The following is a 23,277-nucleotide window of genomic DNA, read 5'->3' as shown; positions in this document are numbered from 1 at the left end:
AAGGTTGGAGTCCAGTTTCATTAACCCTCACTTTCCTGTTCTGTAAAAAGGGTATAATAATCAGTATAGCTCTATAGGTTGGTTGTAAGGCTTCAATGATGTGAGTAGGTCATCTGTTTATAGCACCTGGCACATAACACTCAATAAATGTTGGCAATTATTATTAGTATTATTATTATTTAAAGACTTTATTTATCTATTTGAGAGAGAGAGAGAGAGCTTGAGTGGGGGGATTGGGGGGCAGAGGGAGAGGGAGAAGCAGACTCCCTGCTGAGTAGGGAGTCCAACATGGGGCTCAATCCCAGAACCCCAAGATCATAACCTGAGATGAAGACACTTAACCAACTGAGCCACCCAGGTGCCCCTTTTATTTTTTTTAATTTCACTACAGTTAACATACTGTTATATTAATTTCAGGTATACAGTATAGTAACTCAATAATTGTATACATTACTCAGTGCTCATCATGATAAGTATACTCAATCCCTTTCACCTATTTCACCCATTCACCCCTATTATTATTTTTTATTATTATTTTACCACTAGTTTACTTTTTCCATACCTTCCAAAAAAAGGAAGAGAAACAAAGGAATCAACATTTAGTGATCTTTCTTTTTCCCTTGCCCCAGACAAACCAAAATGTGCCCATTGCCATGAGCCCCCCACTGCTTCACGGACATTATCGGGTAGCTGATCATCACAATCACACAGATGGTAACATCACACTCTGAGCTCCCAGGGCTCCGTATGCCTCAGATAGACAGTGTGTCTTCTATTTGGAACCCTGGTAAGTTCTGAGCTCCAACAGCCTCCTGGCTCCCTGACACCAGGTGCTCAAATAGGTAGTTTCTTTTAAAATATTGAACAGCTTTCACTTTCACTGTTTATTTCTAGAGATTTTAATGAAGCCAGGTGCATAGTTTCAAAGACCAGTCGTTTTTGCTGGTGCCACCCTGCCCCTTCTGTTCCCTTCTCATTCGAGATTTTGTACTTCACAGAGCTCCATCTTTCCAGTGCTTGTGAAAGCTACAGGAACTGGGGCTTCAGCTTTGTTGAAACCTTACTCATGTCTCCTCATGCAAATAGGATGGGATTCAGGATAAGGTGGGCTATCTTTCACCTGCTGTAGTTTTTACTGAATTATAAAACTTCATCATTATTACATTTCAATGACACAGGCCCCAGAGATTGCATTATGACAAGGTTCTACTAAACTTTAAAATACTAAACCCTTTTAAAGCTGAAAGTATTTAATAATGTGTCTCATTAATTCTTTAACCTCTTATCTAGGTGACAAATATTCCTGAATTTATGGTTGACAAATTAAACCCTAGAGACAGTCCTGAAGTAGATTGACTGTAAACTAATGAAATACCCTGTAAAATTTTTCTGTCCAAGCTTGGATTCGACACTGGAAGTCTTCACCGTATCATTGCCATGGAGCTCTGAAGTCAACACGTTCATATATAAGAAATATCCATTTCATAATTGCCTTAATGCACCAGCGCATGGCTCCAATAAAAGTATCACAAAATCAGGGCGCCTGGGTGGCTCAGTTGGTTAAGCGACTGCCTTCAACTCAGGTCATGATCCCAGGGTCCTGGGATCGAGTCCCGCATTGGGCTCCCTGCTCTGCGGGGAGCCTGCTTCTCCCTCTCCCACTCCCCCTGCTTGTGTTCTCTCTCTTGCTCTGTCTCTCTCTGTCAAATAAATAAATAAAATCTTAAAAAAAAAAAGTATCACAAAATCAGAGATACAGGTGTCCTTTTCTTCACAATTTTGGCAACTATGTGACATTGCATTAAAGTTTCCTGAAAATGACACACGTGTTTCTTTCCTTTCACTTTCTTCAATGTGCCAACAGATCAACCTTCATGGGCACACTACCACATATCCGTCCTCTTCGGTGGGGTCCAAAGCTTAGATACACATTACAGAGGGTCTTTAAATTCAGCAAAGACACTTCCAGTCTAACTTCCAGTGATTTCCCTTCATGAAACTTCCGCCAGATTTGAGATAACTACTTTTGGTGCCATTCGTGCCTTGCCACCTCCTCTCCCACACCTGGTAGGTGATATGCATCCATCCTTCCGGGCTCAGCTCAGAGCCTCCCACCTCCCTGCTGTCCCTCTGCATCACTCGGGGCAGAAGCCAACTCTCCTTCCCCTGTATCCAAATATCCATCACCCGTGCAGTCAGCGCTGAGGTGACTCCCTTGCTCTCTGATCGTATGGCTTCTTGACTCCATACAGGACTTCTTCTCTCCTTTACTAGACCACAGGGTAAGATTATTAAAATCCTTTTCCCTCGGAGCCTAGCACAGGTACCCTGCCCAAATGACAACTTCAGTTAATGTTTATTGAAAGCTCAGTGCAAAATCTAAAACAGATTACCTTCAGGCTCTATTAAGGGGAGCCCCATAAATTAAATGGGATTAATTTGTAGTTTTTACCTAAGAAAATAGATTTTAACTTCAAAGTAATCTTATTAACTGCACTTAAAAAATCCATTTAGGAAGACAAATGAATGAGTCAAATTGTTTTTCTTGAAAACTCACTTCCATACAGGCAGCCCAGAATGATTTCAGTCCTGCGTGTGGCAAGGAAATCTGTCTCAAGAAAAGCAAGTGCTCTGATCTTTTGCTCCATAGGGGAGTTTTGGACCAAAACAAAGACCTTGCTGAAACTTCAGATCATGCTTTGAAAGCCAACCAACGAAGGCTACCTTTGGTTTAGTGAAGAGTTTTATACGTCCAGACCCTAGAGACACATCTTGCTTGGTAGCAACGCTACTCAGATTTGGGACCAGAAAATGAGCCCCAAGGCTAAGCTTGTGAATAAAAAAATTGGGAAGCTATATGGAGCATGGGAGCCAAGAACACTAGGCTCCATCCAAAGCCCTTAAAATATGCCCTTTTAAACAGCACTCTTCCAATTTCCCTCCTTTGCCTGTTCAGAGATTCAGAAATTCACTTATAATCTTTCAATGATAGACATTTATTGGGAAAAAATATTAAAATATTTAAAGCGTTAGCTGGCGTACTTCAAAGGAGCTAGTCCCATTGACTCGTTGTTCCCACCCCAACCGCTTGGTCCTTTTCTCCTCTGCCTTCCAGATTTTGTTTGACATTTGGAAGGTTCATCTCGGTACACAGGAGCCAGCCCCAATCCCACACTTGAAGTGAATCTGACTCTGTGCCAAAGGAACTTTGCAATCTTTGGGCAAGTTGCTAGTACACACATCCTTAACTCACTTATCATTTTTTAAAAACCTTCTTCTTCCTTACATTTGAAAAAAATTCCTTCACGATATAATTAATTAAACACAATTTTATTAAACATATTGAGCAAAATATGCAAGGTGGTGGGAGCAGCAGGGACAACGTAAGAGGATGTGTTCTGAGGAACCTACTACGACCGAGTCTTAGTTGTGCAAGTACACACGCCCCCGTCCAGGAAAGTACCTAACGGAGAAAGCACAGCACTGGGGCAGTGGTGAGAACCACCAGTTTAAGTGTTTTTAGCTCTTTCTAACAAAACACTAAGCTCAAATGGCTTAGACATTTAGCAAGGTGGCATTATTTCACATAACGAGAAGGTTGGAGTTGGTTCATTCAGCTGCTCAATATCATCAGGGACCCAGGCTCTACTCATTTTTGACTTGGTCGTCTAGTTGACTTTTGTCCTCAGGCTTGCCACCGCAAGGTTGCAAAAGTGGCTGCAGCAGCCCAAGCATCAACACTTACACCAATACTACCTTTAAACATTGCGCTCTGAGGGTAAGATGCTCCCTCCTTCTGAAGAGGAAGGAGGCCTCCCCCAGGAGTCCCCAACTGACTTCCCATTGGCCAAAATTGTGTCACATGCCAATTCCTAAATTCATCATCCAGCCTGGAGAAAAAAATTCTCATGACTAATTTAGATCAAGAACAATTCACATCCTGAAGCTCCTGGGTATCTGATTATGAATAAAATCAGGGTTTATTAGCATGGAAGGCAGAGGGGCAATGACTGGTCATTAAGCAACGACAGTATCTTCCATAAGGAGGTCACATACTTCAGGGAGATTAGGAATGCAGTTTGAAACCTCTATACTTTAATTTCTGGTAATGGGAACTTCCTGAAGGCTTTTGAGCAGGAAAATAACATGAGCAGATTAAGATGTAAGGGATTTGGAAAAATTGTAATTCTGAAAATTATAATTCTTGTTTCACAACATTTACTGGTGGTACACATATTTTCATTCATTTATTGAACAAATATCTTCCGAACGCCTGCTGTTCCAAGTGTGAGGATGCAATGCTGAATAAATGCTGGGGTTCTTGCCTTCAGGAGAGCTTATATTCTGGTGGGGAAGGCAAACTACATCATTTCAAATTTGACTCTGTTTAAGCAGAAAGGAAGCAGTGTAATAAAAATACTCAGTGAGGGAGTGGAGGTGGGACTGGTTTAAATTGGCTGGTCAAGGAAGATTCTTGAGAAGATGATGCTTGAATTAAACCAGAATAATAAGGTGCCTGCCAGGGGAGGATTTGAGAGCAAGTTTGAAGCAGAAGGAACAAGTACAAAGCCCCCAAGAGGGATAATCTTGGCATGTTAGAGACCCATAAGGAACCTAGACAACAGTCAGAAGGGGGCGTGGTGGGAGATAAAGCTGATTTGGGTCGGGAAAGGATTTCTTAAACACCCTCGCCCCCTTCTCAGAGTTGAGATGAAGGAGAAGGACACGGACCAAGCCAGGCACGGCTTCTGGCCATGGTGAAAGGTTGTATGTTATTCCAGGTGTAACGGGAAACACACAGTTTTCAAGAGGGAAGATATTTTTCAAATTTTACTTTCTTTTATTTTCTGGCTTCTGTGTGAAAAAAAAAGAGACATAAGGGGCAGGAGCCCTCTTACAACTCTTTTGTAAGGCAGAGTCCCAGGTGCACGAAGGTGACTTGGAATTGGGTGGCAGTGGGACAAGTAGACAGGTATTATGGGATGCTTCCTAGAGACTGTGAGGTATAGGAGTTACGGTCAAGAGCTACTTGGAAAAGTTCGGTAAGAGCAGAGAGAAATTACTCCCTGGGAATGTTCTAGGCCAGTGCTTTAGTGTGCATGTGAATCCTCTAGGGATCTTTGTAAAGTGCAGATTGTGACTCGGGAGGTCTGAGGTGGGGCCTGGGATTCTGCTTGTCTAACCAGTTTCCAGGTGATGTCACAGCTTCTGGTCTGAGAGCCACACTCAGTAGCAGGATTCTAGCACAAGTGACCTTAACTTACATATTTAGTTGTATTTCCTACTACTGTCCTGTGCATACCATGTACAGACCGGTACTGAAACAGTGGCTACATGTTGCTAAATTTAATTAAGCTAAAATAAGACATTCAGTTCCTTAGTTGCACTACTACATCTCAAATGCTCAAAGCCACAGGTGGCTAGTGGCTGCTCTATGGGACATCCCATGGATAACGAACTTGCCCTTATTAAAGAAAGTTTTACTGGGTGGCGCTGCTCCAGGCAGAGGAAACTATTTCTAGTTCTCTACGCCTCCTGTTACCATCTTTCCTTATTCTGTCTTTTCCAAGGAACGCACGTGTTGTCTCTGTTCGAATCAAATGCATCTTTTAAGAACTGTCTCAAATCTGTGTCTTCTACGGAGCTTCCTGGAACTGAAACTGGGTGAGCTGCTTCCTTCTGATCTGCGTATTTGGTTTTTCTCCGCGATGTGTTTCTACTGTATTTTGTCCACCTCGTATTCAAGGTCCCCAGCCCTTTTCTCTGGTTGTAGAACCCCACCTTCTATGGGTGTGCACGTTGGGGGGGGGAGGACTATTTCTCGCTCACGCGATTCCACATGATTCATGTGAGCCGAACGCTGCCCTCACCACGGTCATTAGCACATGAGCCAGAGGAAGCGACGTCAGTGCCAGGACATTGGCTGAATAATTAAGGGCGCTCTCTCAGCGGGGCACCCAGGAGACGAAGACAGATCCTGGACGACGTCATCTCGTGCTTGGCTCTGCCTGTCTTTGGAGCTCCTTCGACCCTCGACCGTTCCTTACCGGCAACAATCGATCTCCTCGTTCCGCTTCAGCCAGGGGGCCACGGTCATTAGCACATGAGCCAGAGGAAGCCAGTGACGTCAGTACCAGGACATTGGCTGAATAATTGAAGGCGCTCTCTCAGCGGGGCACCCAGGAGACGAAGACAGATCCTGGACGACGTCATCTCGTGCTTGGCTCTGCCTGTCTCTGGAGCTCCTTCGACCCTCGACCGTTCCTTACCGGGAACAATCGATCTCCTCGTTCCGCTTCAGCCGGGGGCCACGGTCATTAGCATATGAGCCAGAGGAAGTGACGTCAGTGCCAGGACATTGGCTGAATAATTAAGGGCGCTCTCAGCGGGGCACCCAGCCGGCCGGACGCGAGTCCGGGCCTGGGGCAGCCTTTTGCCCTCAAACGTGGAGCCCTTGGCGTGGGAATGAGAACCGCGGAGAGGAAAGCCAAGCCAGGAGACGAAGACAGATCCTGGACGACGTCATCTCGTGCTTGGCTCTGCCTGTCTCTGGAGCTCCTTCGACCCTCGACCGTTCCTTACCGGGAACAATCGATCTCCTCGTTCCGCTTCAGCCGGGGGGCCACGGTCATTAGCATATGAGCCAGAGGAAGCGACGTCAGTGCCAGGACATTGGCTGAATAATTGAAGGCGCTCTCTCAGCGGGGCACCCAGGAGATGAGGACAGATCCTGGACGACGTCATCTCATGCTTGGCTCTGCCGGTCTCTGGAGCTCCTTCGACCCTCGACCGTTCGTTACCGGGAACAATCGATCTCCTCGTTCCGCTTGAGCGGGGGCCTTGCTGACGCTCGGCCACCCCACGTCCGGCCGCCCGTTCAGCCTGCCAGTCACGCTCGCGCTCCCTTGGTTGCCGCTCACTGGTTCGCAGGAGTCCGCGAGCAGATACCTACCGAAACTACGTGTTTCTTTACAAGTCTTGATAGCCAAATTATTTTGACGTGTTGATAATCAAATGTGATGGAGCCAAACACGATTTTCCTTATATGCTAATGAGATGCTTATGGATAGTTCTCTCCCAAGTTTTTAGCTTGGCACATGCATACTACAAATTGACTAGCCTCTGTACTACGTCACGCAAAACAAGCCCAAACTCCCCAGTTAGCACGTTCTCACTTGCCCGGCTAACCCACAGGATCCTCCAGCGTATTTGTCCTTCAGCCGCCCCACCTCCCGCCTTTGAAGGACGTCTCTGAAAGCCACCGCCCTGGGCGCTGGGTGGGGCCGGCGGGGTGCCTCCAGATCCCGCTCGCCCTCCTGATCAGCTCACAGGAAACTTCTTGGCTTCCTGTGTCGTCTTCCTCTCACTACTGTCCTGTAACATACGGAATCTGACCAGACCCTGCTCCTCCAATTGGCTCAGAAGGCCCCACAGGTACCACACTGTCCGGAAGGTTCCCACACCCCAAACTCAAAGGTGGCCACAAACCCAGACGAACTCATCACCACCCCCGCCTGCCACTTGCTCTCTAAAACTGTATTTCCCAGCTAGCACTGGGCAGAAGGTGGAGTGATTCATTCTTGAAGGAACAAAGAACAGACCCTCACTCTTCCACCCTACCACTCAAAATGTACTAATTCTTGTTGTTTACAAAATAAGACTTAAGCAGCACTCTGGAGGACTACGTACATGGTAAGATTTATCTTTTATTAGAGATCTTATATTACATATTCCCAAAAAGATATAAAATCTTCCAAGAGAAAAATATCAAAACCTATCTCCAAGATACGCAACATAATCAAAATGAAAGCAAAGATTTTCTTCCAAAGGAATGTGAAAACATTTCGACACAAGTACAACAAAGACATGGGAAGGTAATTAAAATGTTTCACAACACATTTTATAGCATTTTATTTTAATCAGTATTTGAAGAAAACAAGAATGCCGAGTTCTCAAACACTGCAGGTAAAGGCTCAAATTACCAAAAAAAAAAAAAAAAAAAAATCACAGGAATGACCTACTCGCTCAACTGAACTCATCTGCGGTAACAAATGTAATAAAACCCAAGCAAACAAATATGCCACCGAGATCACAACTGAAATGTATGGTTTTTAGGTGTGCCAGAGACACTAAATTAATCAGTTCGTGACCACAACCCAAAGCAAAAGCATCCTCTCCTCATTTCCCTGATGATTTATTCTAAAAATAAAAAGCAGAAATTTGCTGGTTTAAAGAGAATTTCTGCTTTACCTGTGAACGGTGGCAACACACACTAAGACCCTGACTGACATGGGACAGATCCATCTCAAACAACCAGAAGTGGCAAAACCACTGTTATTGCATCAAGATTTTTTATTTCAACTGATCAGAATTTCCACAATGATTAAGCACACCCACTTAACCACAGAACACAGTGAACTCCCAAAGGAAGGTTTTACATTTAAGATGCAATGAAAATACTGATCTTATTCCTGGGATTTGCTTCTGGCAATCTTAACATCTATAGATGTCCACAAAAAGGAAGTGTTTTGTTTTGGTTTTTTTTCTTTTAGTTGTTTATCCCCCAAAATGAGGAAGGAAACTTACAGTACATGTTTATTGCATGAAATTACTCCCTTATAATATCTTCATCAACACCAGTATTGTTTCCTTAATTATTAAAGGCGAAAAAAATTTATGAACTTAACATAACTTAGCAATAATTGTAGGAGCTGCATCTTGGTAAAAAAAAAAAAAAAAAAAAAAGGATGATCATCAGACTACCTGGTGAAACAGAAATTAGGTTTCAACTTCTCTATAAAGATGCTGGAATGGCAGGAGGTAAAAGGAAGTTTAAAGTCAGAGAATACTAAATTTATTAGGTAACACAAAGAGAATTTTCAAAAGTGTACATACTCAGTGAATCCTTTCTATCCTAAAACTGAATATTCTAAATGTTTCTAATGTTGCTTCAGTGTTAATGTCATGTTAATCATGATCCCAAATAAATTTTATCAAAAGTACTGTAATGGCACATAGGCTTGGAACTTCACTTTGAGGTTAGCACGTACAAAAGTTTGGAATTCACTCAACACACATGTTCTTTAATAAAAGAAATCAGGATGAGCTACCTATAAGTGGATTTCAAAACAGGGTCCCTTTTAAAGCATTCTTCCATAGAGTTACCTCCTGTGAAACGGAAACAGTGTATGGATTTTGCATGTCACAAAATCCTTGCTTCAAGCTGCCATCTTCTTGGCAGCAGCGGATTTTAATGAACAGTACTTTTTCTTCCTTGTTTTGTTTTCTGACATCTCAGTACATTCAAATAGTCAAAATGTTTAGAATAACATCACCACAAATTTAATGAAACAGATCAGAATGTGGCCAGCATTGTCAGGCAAAACCGATAACACTTTACGTGTCATAGAAAGTACCCACCTCCTCCTCACCCCCGCCCTCCCCCCCTTCCTCAGTCATATGGACACCAAAAGATTTAACAAGACTTATAAAAAAATAAGGCACATTTATTTTGATATGGTTATTTTTAAAATAGAAAACCCCTCTCCGAACATCTGTATTCAAATGAGCTGTGCAAAAAGACACCTTGTGGTACCTAAAAGAGGTTATGGTACCTATGGGATTGCTTTTTCTATCTTAGTGACAATGGAATAAATTGCACCTATCCCACATTGTCAAGTAATGAAAATATGCCTCTTTTTCTACTATTGAATGATTCAAAATCTGCTATTTCTGGAAATACAAAGAGTGAGAAGGGAGGGGTCAAGTGGTACATTAGAAAAAGGTGTGAAGATCAATGATGTACAGATATCATAAGGGTTGATGGATTGCACTTTTCCACATATTTCAATACACAAAATTTTTCGAATGCGTATGAACGATTGCAACCATTTTGGCCATTAGCTATTACCCTTCAGCTTTTTATTCCATTTTGGTAAAAATGGGTATTTTTGTAAAACTAATGAAGGATCAGCAACATGAATACTTATAACAATCTCTTCACAACTCCCGACACAGATATAGTTAGTTAGCATTTAACCTGAGATACAATCTATGGAGAGGTTGTTTTAGACATTTCTTCCTTCATTGTTGCATCGATTCATACTGATGGTGGTGATTCATGGATGGAACTTAAAGAAAAACTGGCTATAGCATGGCTTTTTTTTTTCTTTCTGTACTAGTAAAAAAAAAAAATAATTATAATAATAATTATAATAACAATCACAGAATCCATGTCCTCACAGTAGCCAGAAGCTAAAATAATGTGCTTCCTTATTGCACGTCAAACCAAGAAGTGTATAAAAGACAATGCTTCCCAATCCAAATTTGAAAGCCAGGTTCATCTCAACTGGATTCGGAATGTGCTGATTTCCATGGGACTCAAGTTGATCTCACTTATATTTTGGGCGTCTGGAGGTGAATGCATCAAGGATAATGATGAAGGTATGAGACTTGCGACAGTAAACATGCTAAAAAGCTTCTGTACCAAAATCTAGAAAATAAATGATAAAAAAAATTGCACAGTTAGGTCAACTTTGAAGAAAGATTAGTAGCACATCTATATATTTATTCAGTGGAAAATAGTAGGAGAGTAAAACAGTGTATTTGAAGTTTCCTTTTAATAATAAAAAGAGGAAGAGGAAGGAGATTAGATACAGCTATGTGTGCCTGGACACACAGACCACCCTGGAGGGACACCTAGGAGAAGTGTAACCAGGAGAGGACAGCTCACTCTACATTCTTCTTCTGAATTTCTTGAGAACTTATCACGTGCAGGGGCCACTTTTTCAATAAAAGAAAACACATCTATGAGCCAGCAAGCTTTAAAAACATCCGTATCCTCTTACACCCAACATTTACACCTAACAGTTGTCGTTCTTCTTCTTCCCAAAGAGCTGAGAGAAAGGACACAGGCTCCTCATGTCAGTGAGTCCCATTTTCAGGGTTGGGGGGTTGCTGAGAAAGTACTACCCTCATCCCATGTCTCTCTGGACCATATAATCCCCTTAAAACTTGACGCCTTAATGTCTATATACAAATGCTTACAACCAAGTACACTCACATCATCAGTAATAAGGTAAAGCGTAAATATCATGAAAAACAAACCCCAAACCATCAGTGCTTTCTTCGCACCAATTCCACGGAGGGCATGGTACGAGAAATGAAGAAGCTTATCTGCCTAAGTGGATTTTGACCCCCTACCATATTGTCTTTTCTCTCCTTTTCAGACCCTATGCACATTCTAGTTGGTAGGGTTGGAAATGAATCTCTTAAGTCTGATCTACAGGTTATCTGTGAGGTTTTGGAGAAGAGCTGGGTCAGCTGAGCTGCCCCGTGGGGCAGACCTGCCTGTGTGCCATCCAGCTGTCTTCTCTGAGCACAACCTGCTCAGAGCCAGAGGCAGAAGGCTGGAGGTTCATTTCCTTCCAAGGAGAGCCTGAGGGAACTATCAGAAAGACCAGCTCAAAGGAGACAGAAAAACTGGGCAGCCGGCAGGTCAGCCTGAAGACCTGTTTGGCTGGCACAGTGAGGACTCCTATGCAAATCTGTCTTGATCAGGAGATCTAGACCCTCATTTCCCCTGCGACAACAACTGACTGGAGCTAAGTAAGGTTGCTTCGGGGCCGTGGTGAAACTCCCCGACTGGCCAGTGTCACCACTTCCCTACCCCACCCCACCCCACCTTTAGTTATTATAAAACCTGCTTTTGCCCCTCTGAGACTTCATGGACCTAGATCCTACATGAGCATGTGTGAGAGAGGAGGGAATATTGGGGGATGGGGGGTGGGGAGAGGATGTTTTGTCGGCTGGCAACGGAAGGCCTAGGAATGGAGGAGAATGTTGCCCCTACACGTGCCCATGTTCCAGACGTGCATTTTGATGCTGACAAGGAGAAGAGATCGAAGGTTGAGAAAGTGCTTTCTTAAGATGGAGAGACTTGAGCTAAATTACAGCAGCTGAGGGGAATGAGTCCACGAAGAGGCAATGAAACGTTATCTTATTGTCAGAATGATTAGCAGAAAGCAAGCATTTCAAAGCACATGAAATCAACAAGCAAAAACCACTTTTCAGCTCACCTTTCCCTGGGTTGTGGAACAAAGCAGCCCCGTGTCTCTGCTCGAGAAGCGGCAGTCAAACCCCTTCCTGTGGAGGATCAAGGCTGCCTCATCGGAATGCTTGCCATCCACCTGCAGATGAGCATAGAGTGACAAGACGCCACAGCGACATTAAGGCAAATAGCGACACCACTGTATACTCCACTGTTTTAAAGTCAGCGTCCCCAAACCAAAAATGCTCACTTTATTTAGCAGTGAAGCCAGGAAAATTCATTTCCCCTCCAGTCCCACGTTCACTGTCACACCTGCTACATCCCCTCTACCTCCCCCACAAGGAGGCAGGTGACAATATGTTTTAAGTCACCTCATGCCCTGGTTTCTGGCACAGTCCCCAAGGACCTGCGTGTCCTTTTGTCTACATGCCACATACTGTTTTATCAAAGTTTCTTCAAATAAAGCATTTACTTTTTTTTAATTTAAATTCAATTACTTAACATATAATGTATTACTGGTTTCATGTCTAGGTAGAGGTCAGTGATTCATCAGTCTTATATAATACCCAGTGCTCATTACATCACGTGCCCTCCTAAATGTCTATCACCCAGTTACCCCATTCCTGTAACCCCTCCCCTCCAGCAACCCTCAGTTTGTTCCCTATGATTAAGAGTCTCTTATGGTTTGTCTCCCTCTCTGGTTTTGTCTTGTTTTACTTTTTCCTCCCTTCCCCTATGATCCTGTTTTGTTTCTTAAATTCCACATACGAGTGAGATTATATATGATAATTGTCTTTCTCTGACTGACTTATTTCGCTTAGCATAATACCCTCTAGTTCCACCCACGTTGTTGCAAAGGGGCAAATAAAGCATTTAATTTTTATTTATTTGGTTTTTAACATACACACCAGCTGAATAAAGTGTACCTGAATTTAGTCCTTATCTGGTCATTGAATGATGTATCATCCATCTCAAAACTGAAACACACTTCTTTATTGAATGCTAATTTTTGCTAACTGCATTAACATTTTTAATCTTTAATGCACTGGTTCATTATTTTTTATATAAAAGACATTTAAATTGAGTTAGTTATGCTTATCACTTGCTAGGCCAACCACATTTATTAGCTTGATGTATCATTTAAATTCACATTACAGAAGCTATTCTTCTTGTGCAAAGAGAAAAATACTAAACATGACAAGTCAGCTACAGGGATCAATATATACTTTCTTGCAGTAAAATTTCTTGCATCCATTTAAGTAAAGATGCCAGGAGTGCTCTGAATATTTTAAGTTACAATTCTCTTAATAAATTTTATGTTTCCTCAAGGGGGGAGACGCTTCTGATAATAAGCAAAATAAATTAAGAATCCTTGGACGAATTAAGAAAGGGACAGCTATTCAAAGGAGTTCAGGGTGCTCAGCACTGACCTGTGATGAAAATGATCCCTTTTTCTCCTCTGTGGCCACAGATACGAATATGTCCAAGTTCTTAATCATCTTCACTGGGGGATATGATTTTTAAATGTGCCACAGAGACATCTTTTCTGAGGAGGAGCTGTCAGCATTCTCACCACTGATTTGACTTTAATGTGCCTCAACAATTTAAAGCTGGCCTCACCTCGGATTCTTGGCTGGAATAACCTGCTTTATGATATTTCACACTGGTATTCTGCAGTGGTACTGCTAAGATTTTGTTTGAAGGGAGAGGAAAAAGTCATTTAAGGAATTCTGAGTCATCACAGGACCAACATGATAAACATAGCAAGTTTAAATCATATGACAATGTTTTCTAATAAAATTTCAAGGTGGGGCGCCTGGGTGGCTCAGTTGGTTAAGCGACTGCCTTCGGCTCAGGTCATGATCCTGGAGTCCCTGGATCGAGTCCCGCATCGAGCTCCCTGCTCAGCGGGGGGTCTGCTTCCCCCTCTGCCCTCTTCCCTCTCGTGCTCTCTGTCTCTCATTCTCTCTCTCAAATAAATAAATAAAATCTTAAAAAAAAATAAAAAAAATAAAAAAATAAAATTTCAAGGTGTTTCACACAGTCCCAAAAGAGCATGAAAAGAGCACAGTAAAAAAAAAAAAAAAAAAAAAAAAAAAAATCCTTCATTTATGACATACATAAGGTCTCCAGAAGGACAAGGACAAGTCTCTCGTGTGCTAAGTGTATAGGCTTGGAATAGTTACTGATCACCTAAGCATCAGTTTCTTTGCCTATAAAATGGACCTAATGCAGGTTTCCCCTCTTCATGGAGTCATGGCGTCTAGTAAGACGTTGAAAATACGAGGTAGGGTGGCTTAGCTTATAGGACAGAATGTGTTGGTGTAGAAGCTACAGAAAATGGATCAGAACCTGGGCTGGGAGTCAGGCAGCTCGACATCTAGATCCTAGCTCTGCAATTTCCTAGATGCTTTTAGCAAAACCTGGTTTCTCCTGTAGCATAAAATGGAGATGAAATTCAATTGTGTAACAGAGACTCAGCCCAGTGTCTGCAGCAGAGGAAGCCCTTGGTACATTTTAGCCATTATTCTTTCTGTCATTGTAATCTATCAGATAAGTACTGGTGATTATTTTCCCAATAGCTCACTTAATTTTTTATTCACAAATTTTCTTTAGTGACATTATAACTCTGTAGCTGAGGAATCAGAGACCCTCCAAACTGTATGTCAACAATTATGCATCAAAATCATAACATAACAAAATCATGACTAAGTCCCAATTCAGATTCACTATTTACATGGTCTATTGATGAGGCTCTTTTAAAAGCACTTATCATTATAACCTGAAGCATTTAGCCATTTTAACTCACTAAACCATCCTTACAAAACCACCAGACAGCAGGCTTTGTGAAAATTCCTGCAACACATCTGCTCTTGAAATAATGAATGTGTGAGGCCTTTACCAGACTGGAGGTGATAATAAAAAAAAAAAAAGCAAAAGGAAGCATCTTTGGAATTTTGCCATTAGTTTTACAAGAGATTTAAACAATGCAAAAGTAGAAATTGAAGTCATAAAGAGTAATTTTCACTGATGGAAAAATGTTACACTTTCTCTAAAAACCAAAACTGCATCACTTTCGTAAGGACCAGAACACCAACTGAAATAGCAATCATCTTGTCCAAGTTTTTAAAACTTAAATATTCATGAAAGTATCAGTTTTCAAGCAAAAATACCTGAGGCAAAGCAGCAGTTTTTCAGTTTCAAAGTCTGTCTCGTCATTTTATTTCCAAGAAAACTGTTTTTCAAAGTAGGGAAACTGTGAATTTAACTTGAATATGCATGCCAGAAAACAGATACCTTCACAAAAAAGATGCTGTTCACTCGAGGAGAGTAAACAGACTCTGAAAGACCTGTTTTTATATTCATTAATGTATGAGTACTATCCGGACCTCAGATCACATTTGAGACTGAATCCCCTCGGGAAGGCCTGGGTGTTCCGAAGTCACTTGGAGAATCCACCGCAGAACTTACTTCCAGGGGATAAAGCAACCTGTGGATCTGAGGCTAAGCAGGGCCCGGGAGGTTTCTCTGGCAACGGGGTGGGGTGGGGGGGCACGGAAGATGGTGCGGCTGGCAGAACGACGCCATCAAGGCTAGAAGAAGCTGGACTGGGGGCAAAACACACGAACCAGTCCTGTGTCTGCAGATACGTCATTTAACCTCTCAGAACTCAGAAAACTCGGGAGACTCGTGAAGCGCCCCTCTGAGGATCAAGTCCCAACCACAGTGACAGTAACAGTAATCGCAGCTAACACTTTTTGAGCACTTGCCGTGTGTGGGACCCTGTACAGAATACTTCTCACGGAAGAACTCAATTCATCTCATAACAGCCTTTGAAACAGTGGAGTTGGTATACAAGTTTGTATTATTATATTTAAGTGCACATGAACATCGCAATCATGAAGCATGCCTTCTCATAGTCAACTAGCAATGATCACTGACCGACCCTACATTAGTCCTTCATGACCTTTCCCACAGATGGTGGATCCTTCTGAGGGTGTCCCATCATAACTGAGTGGTCAAGAGAAAAACAGGCAGAGTATTCCCTAACATTTTCAGCACTCTCACTCCCCTTTGTTTCCATACAAGAGGAGTAGAAGGTTCTGGGCGGGGATCTGGAGTCAACATGCTGGGGTGCGCCTCTGAGCACACCATTTACTGGCTGCATGACCTGGGAAAGCTACCTACCATCTTTAGGTCAGCTAGTTTCCTCTTCTGTAACAGGGGGGCACAATATTGCCTACCTTCACAGTACTGCTGGGAGAGCTAAATAAGGCTCTCTTTACAAAGAAAACACTCAGCATAATGCCCGGCACACAATTTTAGGTATCTTATTAACTTTTCAAAAAATATATACGGAATACAAGTCAAGGTGACATCGAGATTTACTTTGGGAATAAAATTCAACCTCCAATTTATAAAAAAAAAAGTGCCTACATTTTATTTCATTTTTAGCAACAATCACCACTGCTCATGACTGAACTCTCACTGTTGACAACCTTCATTCGTCACGCACTCAGTGCTTAGTACGTGCCAGATACTGTTCTAAGTGCTCTACAAACATTAACTCATTTGATCCCTAGGACACCTCTGAGGTGTGTCCTGTTATCATGGCCACGTTGCGAATGAGGCAAATGGGAGAATGAGGGGCTGTGTGCTAAGCAAACTGGCCGGTAAGCACAGGTGATGCGCTCAAACAAAGGCAGCGGGACTCCAAAGGGCTCTACCAGCTTCGCCCCCCTGCCTTCGCGCTAGCTATGGACTGGCACTCAAGGACACCCGCTAGGAGGGGAAAGAAAAAGATCACTTTTAATGTAACAGAAGAAAAGGCTATAACCCGAAGGAGCTCACTCTCTGATCTGAGCTTAGAAAAAGGGAGTATTTAATCCAAGGTTCCAGCAGCCTAAAACCACGACTTATCAGAACATACATTAGTTGAGAAAGGAAGGCATGGACACTGTCATTTCCACCCACCCGCCCCATTTTAAACGGGATTTAAAGCCATTCTGAAAATCATATATGCACACGGCAGTGTCTCATAAGCAGAGCAGCAGGCAAGTGTCCCTCCATCGACATGGGTGAGAACCCAGAAGAGAGAGCTGTGGCCGTCCCGTCTCACACCAAAAGAAATCTGACTTGCTCATTAATAAGGTGAGCTTCACAGATAAGCACACTCCTGGAAACTGTAGTCAACGTTATGTGTGCACCCTTTTTTTCTGTGGAAGAGAGAAGCCATAAATTCGACTAGATTCCCTAAGAGAAATGTGTCTCTATCCTCCTCAAAGAATGTCTAAGGTCCATACAAATTAAGGCATGGCTAAACAGCTGGTGGAGGAATTTCTCCAACCTGCCCAGATTCCTTGAAAATGCCGACTGACATCCATCTTTCCCTGTATTCTGGCAACTGGAAAGGTGGGAAAACTGAACACTGCATTTTAAGTCCTGAGACAGGAAGTAACCAGTAGGAATTCATTTTCCAGGGCATTCATTAAAATGTCCAATAACAGTTATCCTGTTTCGATCAACAAGATAAGATGACAGAAAGAACAGAGAAGGTGAAGGGCTGTACAACGAGGAAATTTTCTCCACAATTTTCACCTTTCCAGAAGCCAGGGAGATTAATAAAGCACCGATCAATTCTTCTAAGAAAGGCAAAATGAAGTAAAAACCTTAAACTGCCTCTTATAAGAAAAGGGGGTGTGTAAACAAGTGGAGAGAGAAAATCTTATTCAGTAAGTGGTGATGTTGAAATGATAATATTTAACTATTTGCAAGAAATGGTTAAGCAGAAATCAGAATAAAATGTCAGAGATAGAGCTAAATGTAATACACAGAGAGAGAAGTAGATACAGATATAAAGATACATATCTATAAATGAATTAAATAAAAATACATCTGAACATAAAAGAGGTGGAAATAATCTGGGGGAAAGAAAAAGGTTGAACAACGTATCATTGTGCAAAACATCAAGGCAGCATGGCTCCATGAAGCCTTTAATTAAATGGCTTAATCAAATTCCTTCTGGTCCCTGGAATGTCTGCATTCCAGGCTGAAGCTATCTCTCCAGCCTACAGAACCCCAACCGATGATCCATGCCCCTGTGAGATTCTCTCAGCATCCTCTCTACCAAGACTCCCTTCCCCCCAATCAATACCCTTTCCTGAGGATGGCATGGTTTTCCTGTTCCCGACCACTTCACTGGTGCTCCTGTTCCCCAGCTTTCAAGCCTTTACAGAATCTTCTTTTTAATATCTCAAGCTTCTGACAGTACAAGAAAAGGAGTTGGTAAAGAGAAGAGAGGGGGGCCGAGCCTCCAGGAGGAGAAGGCTGACAGTTCCCTGCTAGACGGGACTTCACTGGCACACTCGGCGGTGCTGCGAGGCAGGGTTTAAGAGATGCCTGCTCCCATCGTCCTCTGACTGCAACTAGATGACATGCAATCAGTTTTTTCCAAAAACATATAAAATAAGAGCAACATATGCTTATATAAAACCATAAACTCATCTACCAATACAGAATAATTCCTGAAAAACTGGACTCTGAGGAACAGATTTAGTAACTCTTAAGAAGTCAAACGCCACCCTCTAAGGCCCTGTACAGCACCCAGATTCAGAAAACCTGCATGTGGGCCCTAATTCAGCCATGTACCACTGTGTAATTTTGTCTTAGTCATTTAATTTCTAACTTTTACTTTCCCAACTTAGTCAATGGAGATAACAGTAATTTCTAGAATCATGAGAGTTTTTGAAAATTACTGATTCCTAAGTTGCCCCACCCCAGACCTAGGGAATCAGAATCTCAGAGATGGGGAAATTTGTAAGTCTTCTCTATTTCAAAATCTCCCTGGTGTGATCTGGACACATAGGACTCTGAGGACTGGTAGCTGGAAATGCTGCAGCACCTTGGTGGGTTAGCAACACCTCCAACCCTACCTTGCCTCTCTCACTGTTGCTCGAGTCCATAACCCCTTTCTCCCTGAGGAGTCAGGCTGCCCATGTGACGTTTAGAACTTGAGGAACCATCAGACGGTGACCCGGGAGCTGGGCAAGCAGGGGCCTCCTCCATCCCGCTGCCGACGAGGAGGTGCGGCAGAAACAAAGACATGCCTCCATCCTGTGAAGGTGGTTCTCAGACATGTTTCTTGTGGGAGGTGGTAGTTAGGAAAATGCTTACTTACATACAGGCCAGTGGAGACCCTGGTCTGGCTTGGAAGCTAAGAGCTATGTTCACACTACTTCAATGGGAAAAATGCTTTGCAACCTCCAGAGGAACAATTCATTATTATATGTTTGGAGCTGCCAGCACACAGAAATAGGGATACAATCCAAAATGCTGAGGTCTGGTTTCTGGATTTCTTCCAAGTGATTTTTGTCTTCTTTTAGTGTAACCATGAAATTACACTTGACACCTTTTTAAGTACCGAGCTTTCTTTGATTCAATACCTATGTCAGCTTCTTTCAATGATTATTTTCCTATTATCAGAGGTTAAGGGACAGAATGCAATTCTTTAAAGAAGTGATTTTGAATGGACAAATCAATCCCCTTGGATTACCGGTGAGCTTTTAACCAACTGTTAGAAATATGTGCTAAGAGTCAAAGACTAACACAGGAACCGGCACTGATTGATAGGATAAAGTAAAACAGCCCCCAATAATACCGACTTCTGATCATGTGCCAGTGTGCTAGTTATGGTTACACATAATATTTCAGCCTTTATTCTTCCTGGTCAAATTGTTAAATTGCTTTCTATTTCCTCTGCTAAAACCCTAGTTTGCACCTGAGCCGGCAAGTACCATAAGCACCATCAGGACAACGTATGTTTATAAAGCACTTCTGTTTCCAAAGGGCTTTCACAAGCATTAGTTTATGTGTTGCTCACAACAGACCCGCAGCAGGCAGATCTGATATCAGCCCCATTTTATAACGGGCAGCTGAGTCGGCACTCGGCCAGCCATCAGGGAGTGGAGGTGGGCCAGCTGTTGAAGGGTGTGAGGAACAAGGGGAAGCCAAGCGGACATAGTGAGTGGAGACCAGACCACACGGAGCCGAATTCTTCAGAGTGTGAACCAACTGAATAGCAACATTCATTGACTCCAGACAACTGGATCTGCTTCCAGAAAACAATCATGGGAAAGAGTCATCTAGAAACGAGGCTAAGGAACAGTGGCCGCCATGTGCCCCAGAAGCCTTCAGATCCTTAGGTTGCTAATGTCCTCTACCATCATGCCCAGAGGTGGCAACCTGAGGCTCAGAGTCTTTAGTACCACCCCCCCCATCCCCTCATTCCCTTTGGCTTATGAATTAATGAGAGGAAAAGCTCAGGGAGGCTATCCATCGCTGGTGTGTTCTTTCCATGAGTCAAAAAGTTGACCCACAAAAGACTAGCAGAATCCTAGAAACAGAGCTCATGAGATTCGCTCAATCAGCAAATTGTTGCTGAGCCCCTTCTATGTGCAACCATTCTTCTAGGCAACAGGATGCAGCAAGGAATCAAAGAAAAGACCAGCTCACATGGAGCTTCTATTCTCACCACGGCACCCATGTTTAGGCCTTTCTACTTGCTTGTAACTCTTCCTGGACCACTCTACCCCCAGAAATCTGCATGAGTCACTTACTCTCTAACCTCCTTCAGATTTTTACTCCATTAACACCCTTTCTGCAAGGTCCTCTTCCAACCACACTATGCAAACTCGCATCATCTTCCAGAACCATCCTTCCCTATTTTCCCTAACACTTATCACCATCTAACACATTATATGTTTCTCTTATTTTTTCTTATTTTTCTCCTCCCACCAGAATCCATGCTTCAGAAACGCAGGGGTGATTGTCTGGTTTGCTCATGACAGTATCCCTACTGCCTTTAGCTATAACTGGCACGTAGTAGGCATGAAATAAATCCTGGTTCGCTCGCATGATCAAACAAGGCTTTTGACACATGCAGATATACGCAGGCCTCCTGTGTTCACCTGTATTCATTATCATAAGCCTCATGGATATTCCTACATAGGCCTAAGTTCCTTCTCTTGGTCATACAGTTTTAAAAGCCCTATATGTCCAAATTTGCAGGCATTTAGCCTTACTTTACTTGGTTTGCTTTAGTTCTTTGTGCTTAAACGAAACATTTTTCTCTTCTTATGTGGTCTTCAAACATGAGCATTCTCTTCTTTTCATACTCAGACCATTTATTACATTCCCTGCAGAATCCCTAAGCACTTAAGACTATTTGTAGCTACACATATGTCAATTCACAGTATCACAAAACAGCTCTACAAAAGATAAAAATGATGTCAAATGTCTAATTTTTATTCTTTTCAAATGCAATCTCTGACTTTAAAAGTAGGCATACATGTAAACAAAAGCAGTCTAACTGAATTAAAATTCCAAATCTAATAAAACCTTCCCCTCTCTTCCTCTAGTATATCTTTGGATGTCTCTAAATAGTTGGGTTTCTCAATGCAAACATCTGAGTTGCAGTGATTTTCAAGAGAAAGATGTGAATGTACAAGGCCTCTGATACAGAAATAATTAAATGCTATGCTTCTTAATTCTCTAACTCCTCAAGAAACACTGGCTAACAAGGAGAAATGAATGGAAAATGCCAGAAGAGCTGATCTTACGGCCTGTTCTCCCACCTACTATAATGTGACCCCAGGGCCAGTTTTTGCTTTCTTATCTGTACAAAGATAATATACCCTGACCTTCTCACCACATAGAACTTTTCCGGGAATAACATAAATTAGTAGTGGGATATGCTCTAAACTACACAGCAACAGTCAAATGAAAGGTAGAATGATTTTGCCTAAAGGCCAAGTCCTCTTAACGGCTCCTCGAGGCGCAGTAAAACCCACAGTACCGTTGACCCTTGAGCTGTGCAGGGGGTTAGGGGCGATGATCCCCCTCCCCCGAGTCAAAAATCCGCATGACTCTGACTCTCCCAAAACATAACAACTAATAGCTTACTCTTGGTTGGAAGCCTTACTGATAACATGAACAGGTGATCAGCACACATTTTGTATGTTATATGTATGTTACACTGTATTCTTATAATAAAAGAAGGTAGAGAAAAGATGATGTTAAGAAAATCATAAGGAAGAGAAAATACATTTTCAGTCCTGTAGTGTGTTTATGGGAAACAATCTGTGTAAGTGGACCAGTGCAATTCCAGCTCATGCTGTTCAAGGGTCAGCTGCAGTTCTTTCTGCTTCTCATCCCCTTATATCAAATACATCACAAAAACGTAATTCTTTATAGATACATTTTGGGATATACCTTTGACTGTATTGTCCTCAGATTAACGAGATGAATGTCACAAGGCAAAGATGACAGTAACGGAGAGAATTCACCTAGCAGCTGAAGGGTGGGCACGGGGATCTTTTCTGTCATTGTAAAGACAGGATGATTCAGGAAAGAGGAAGTTATGTGGCTAACGAGAGAAGGATAACTGACTTATTTTCTTCTTCCTATCAAGAAAAAACAGAAATGCTTAAGTGTTATATATATATATGCAGTTTTCACAATATTAATGGAATTACCTGACAGGGTTTAAATAGAAAAGAAATATAAACAAAAACAAATATTTTAATTTTATATTTTGTAAATAACAGTCTTAGCCAACACAGAGATTACCAAGTCCATTTGTAAGCAATACAAGAAAATGAACAGTGTCCACCTAACTCATGTTTAGAAAGATCTTTTTTCCATTGCTGTAGTACTAAAAATCCTGATAACATTTTCCAAAAAACATTTTAGGACAAGGCATAACATTTTACGGAAACTCTTTCTCAACCTACCACAAAATTCTTAAATAGATGGGCTGGGATATTCACACATCTTGCACATCATCAAATGTGATCTCTTCTCCCTCAGGTTTTACCCACCATATACTCATGGTTTCATTTATACACTCAACTAGACCATAACATCTTGTGATCTGAAGCTATGCTCCATACATGTTACCCAATGACAGGATTTTTGGGGGAAAAACTCTCAAAATAAATAAGGTTTTTAAAATAACACAAGGAGTATACCTATATCATCTGTTAAATTTGGTAAATCACTACCACTGAACTGAAACTGTTAAATTATGTTATATAATAGTTAGTGCATATTTACCTAGTACACAATTATTCAGTAGAATTTAAAAGTACTTTAGTCATTGCTATGGTATATACTTAAAGACAAGTGGTTCTGCATGTTCAAACATTAAACAAGTCTGCCAGGGCTGGCAA

General features: G+C 42.1%; 1 protein-coding gene across 1 annotated transcript in view; it reads right to left on the bottom strand.

Annotated features, from left to right (window-relative positions):
- Window positions 1-9,485: 9,485 nt before the first annotated feature.
- LOC135363442 (alpha-mannosidase 2-like) overlaps window positions 9,486-23,277 on the bottom strand; it is a gene marked incomplete at its 5' end in the record, with an annotated part of 39,390 nt that continues 25,598 nt past the window's right edge. Inside the window, 3 exons of the mRNA XM_064583984.1 lie at window positions 9,486-10,492; window positions 12,078-12,188; window positions 22,319-22,509. The remainder of the gene's footprint in view (window positions 10,493-12,077; window positions 12,189-22,318; window positions 22,510-23,277) is intronic.

This window comes from Mirounga angustirostris, unplaced genomic scaffold (genome assembly GCF_029215605.1).
Source record: "Mirounga angustirostris isolate CCGP_5_RB_7025 unplaced genomic scaffold, mMirAng1.0.hap1 SCAF_261, whole genome shotgun sequence".
Classification (NCBI taxonomy): Eukaryota; Metazoa; Chordata; class Mammalia; order Carnivora; family Phocidae; genus Mirounga; species Mirounga angustirostris.
Note: the sequence above shows the minus strand (reverse complement) of the source record. Positions and strands in the feature narration are given on the sequence as shown.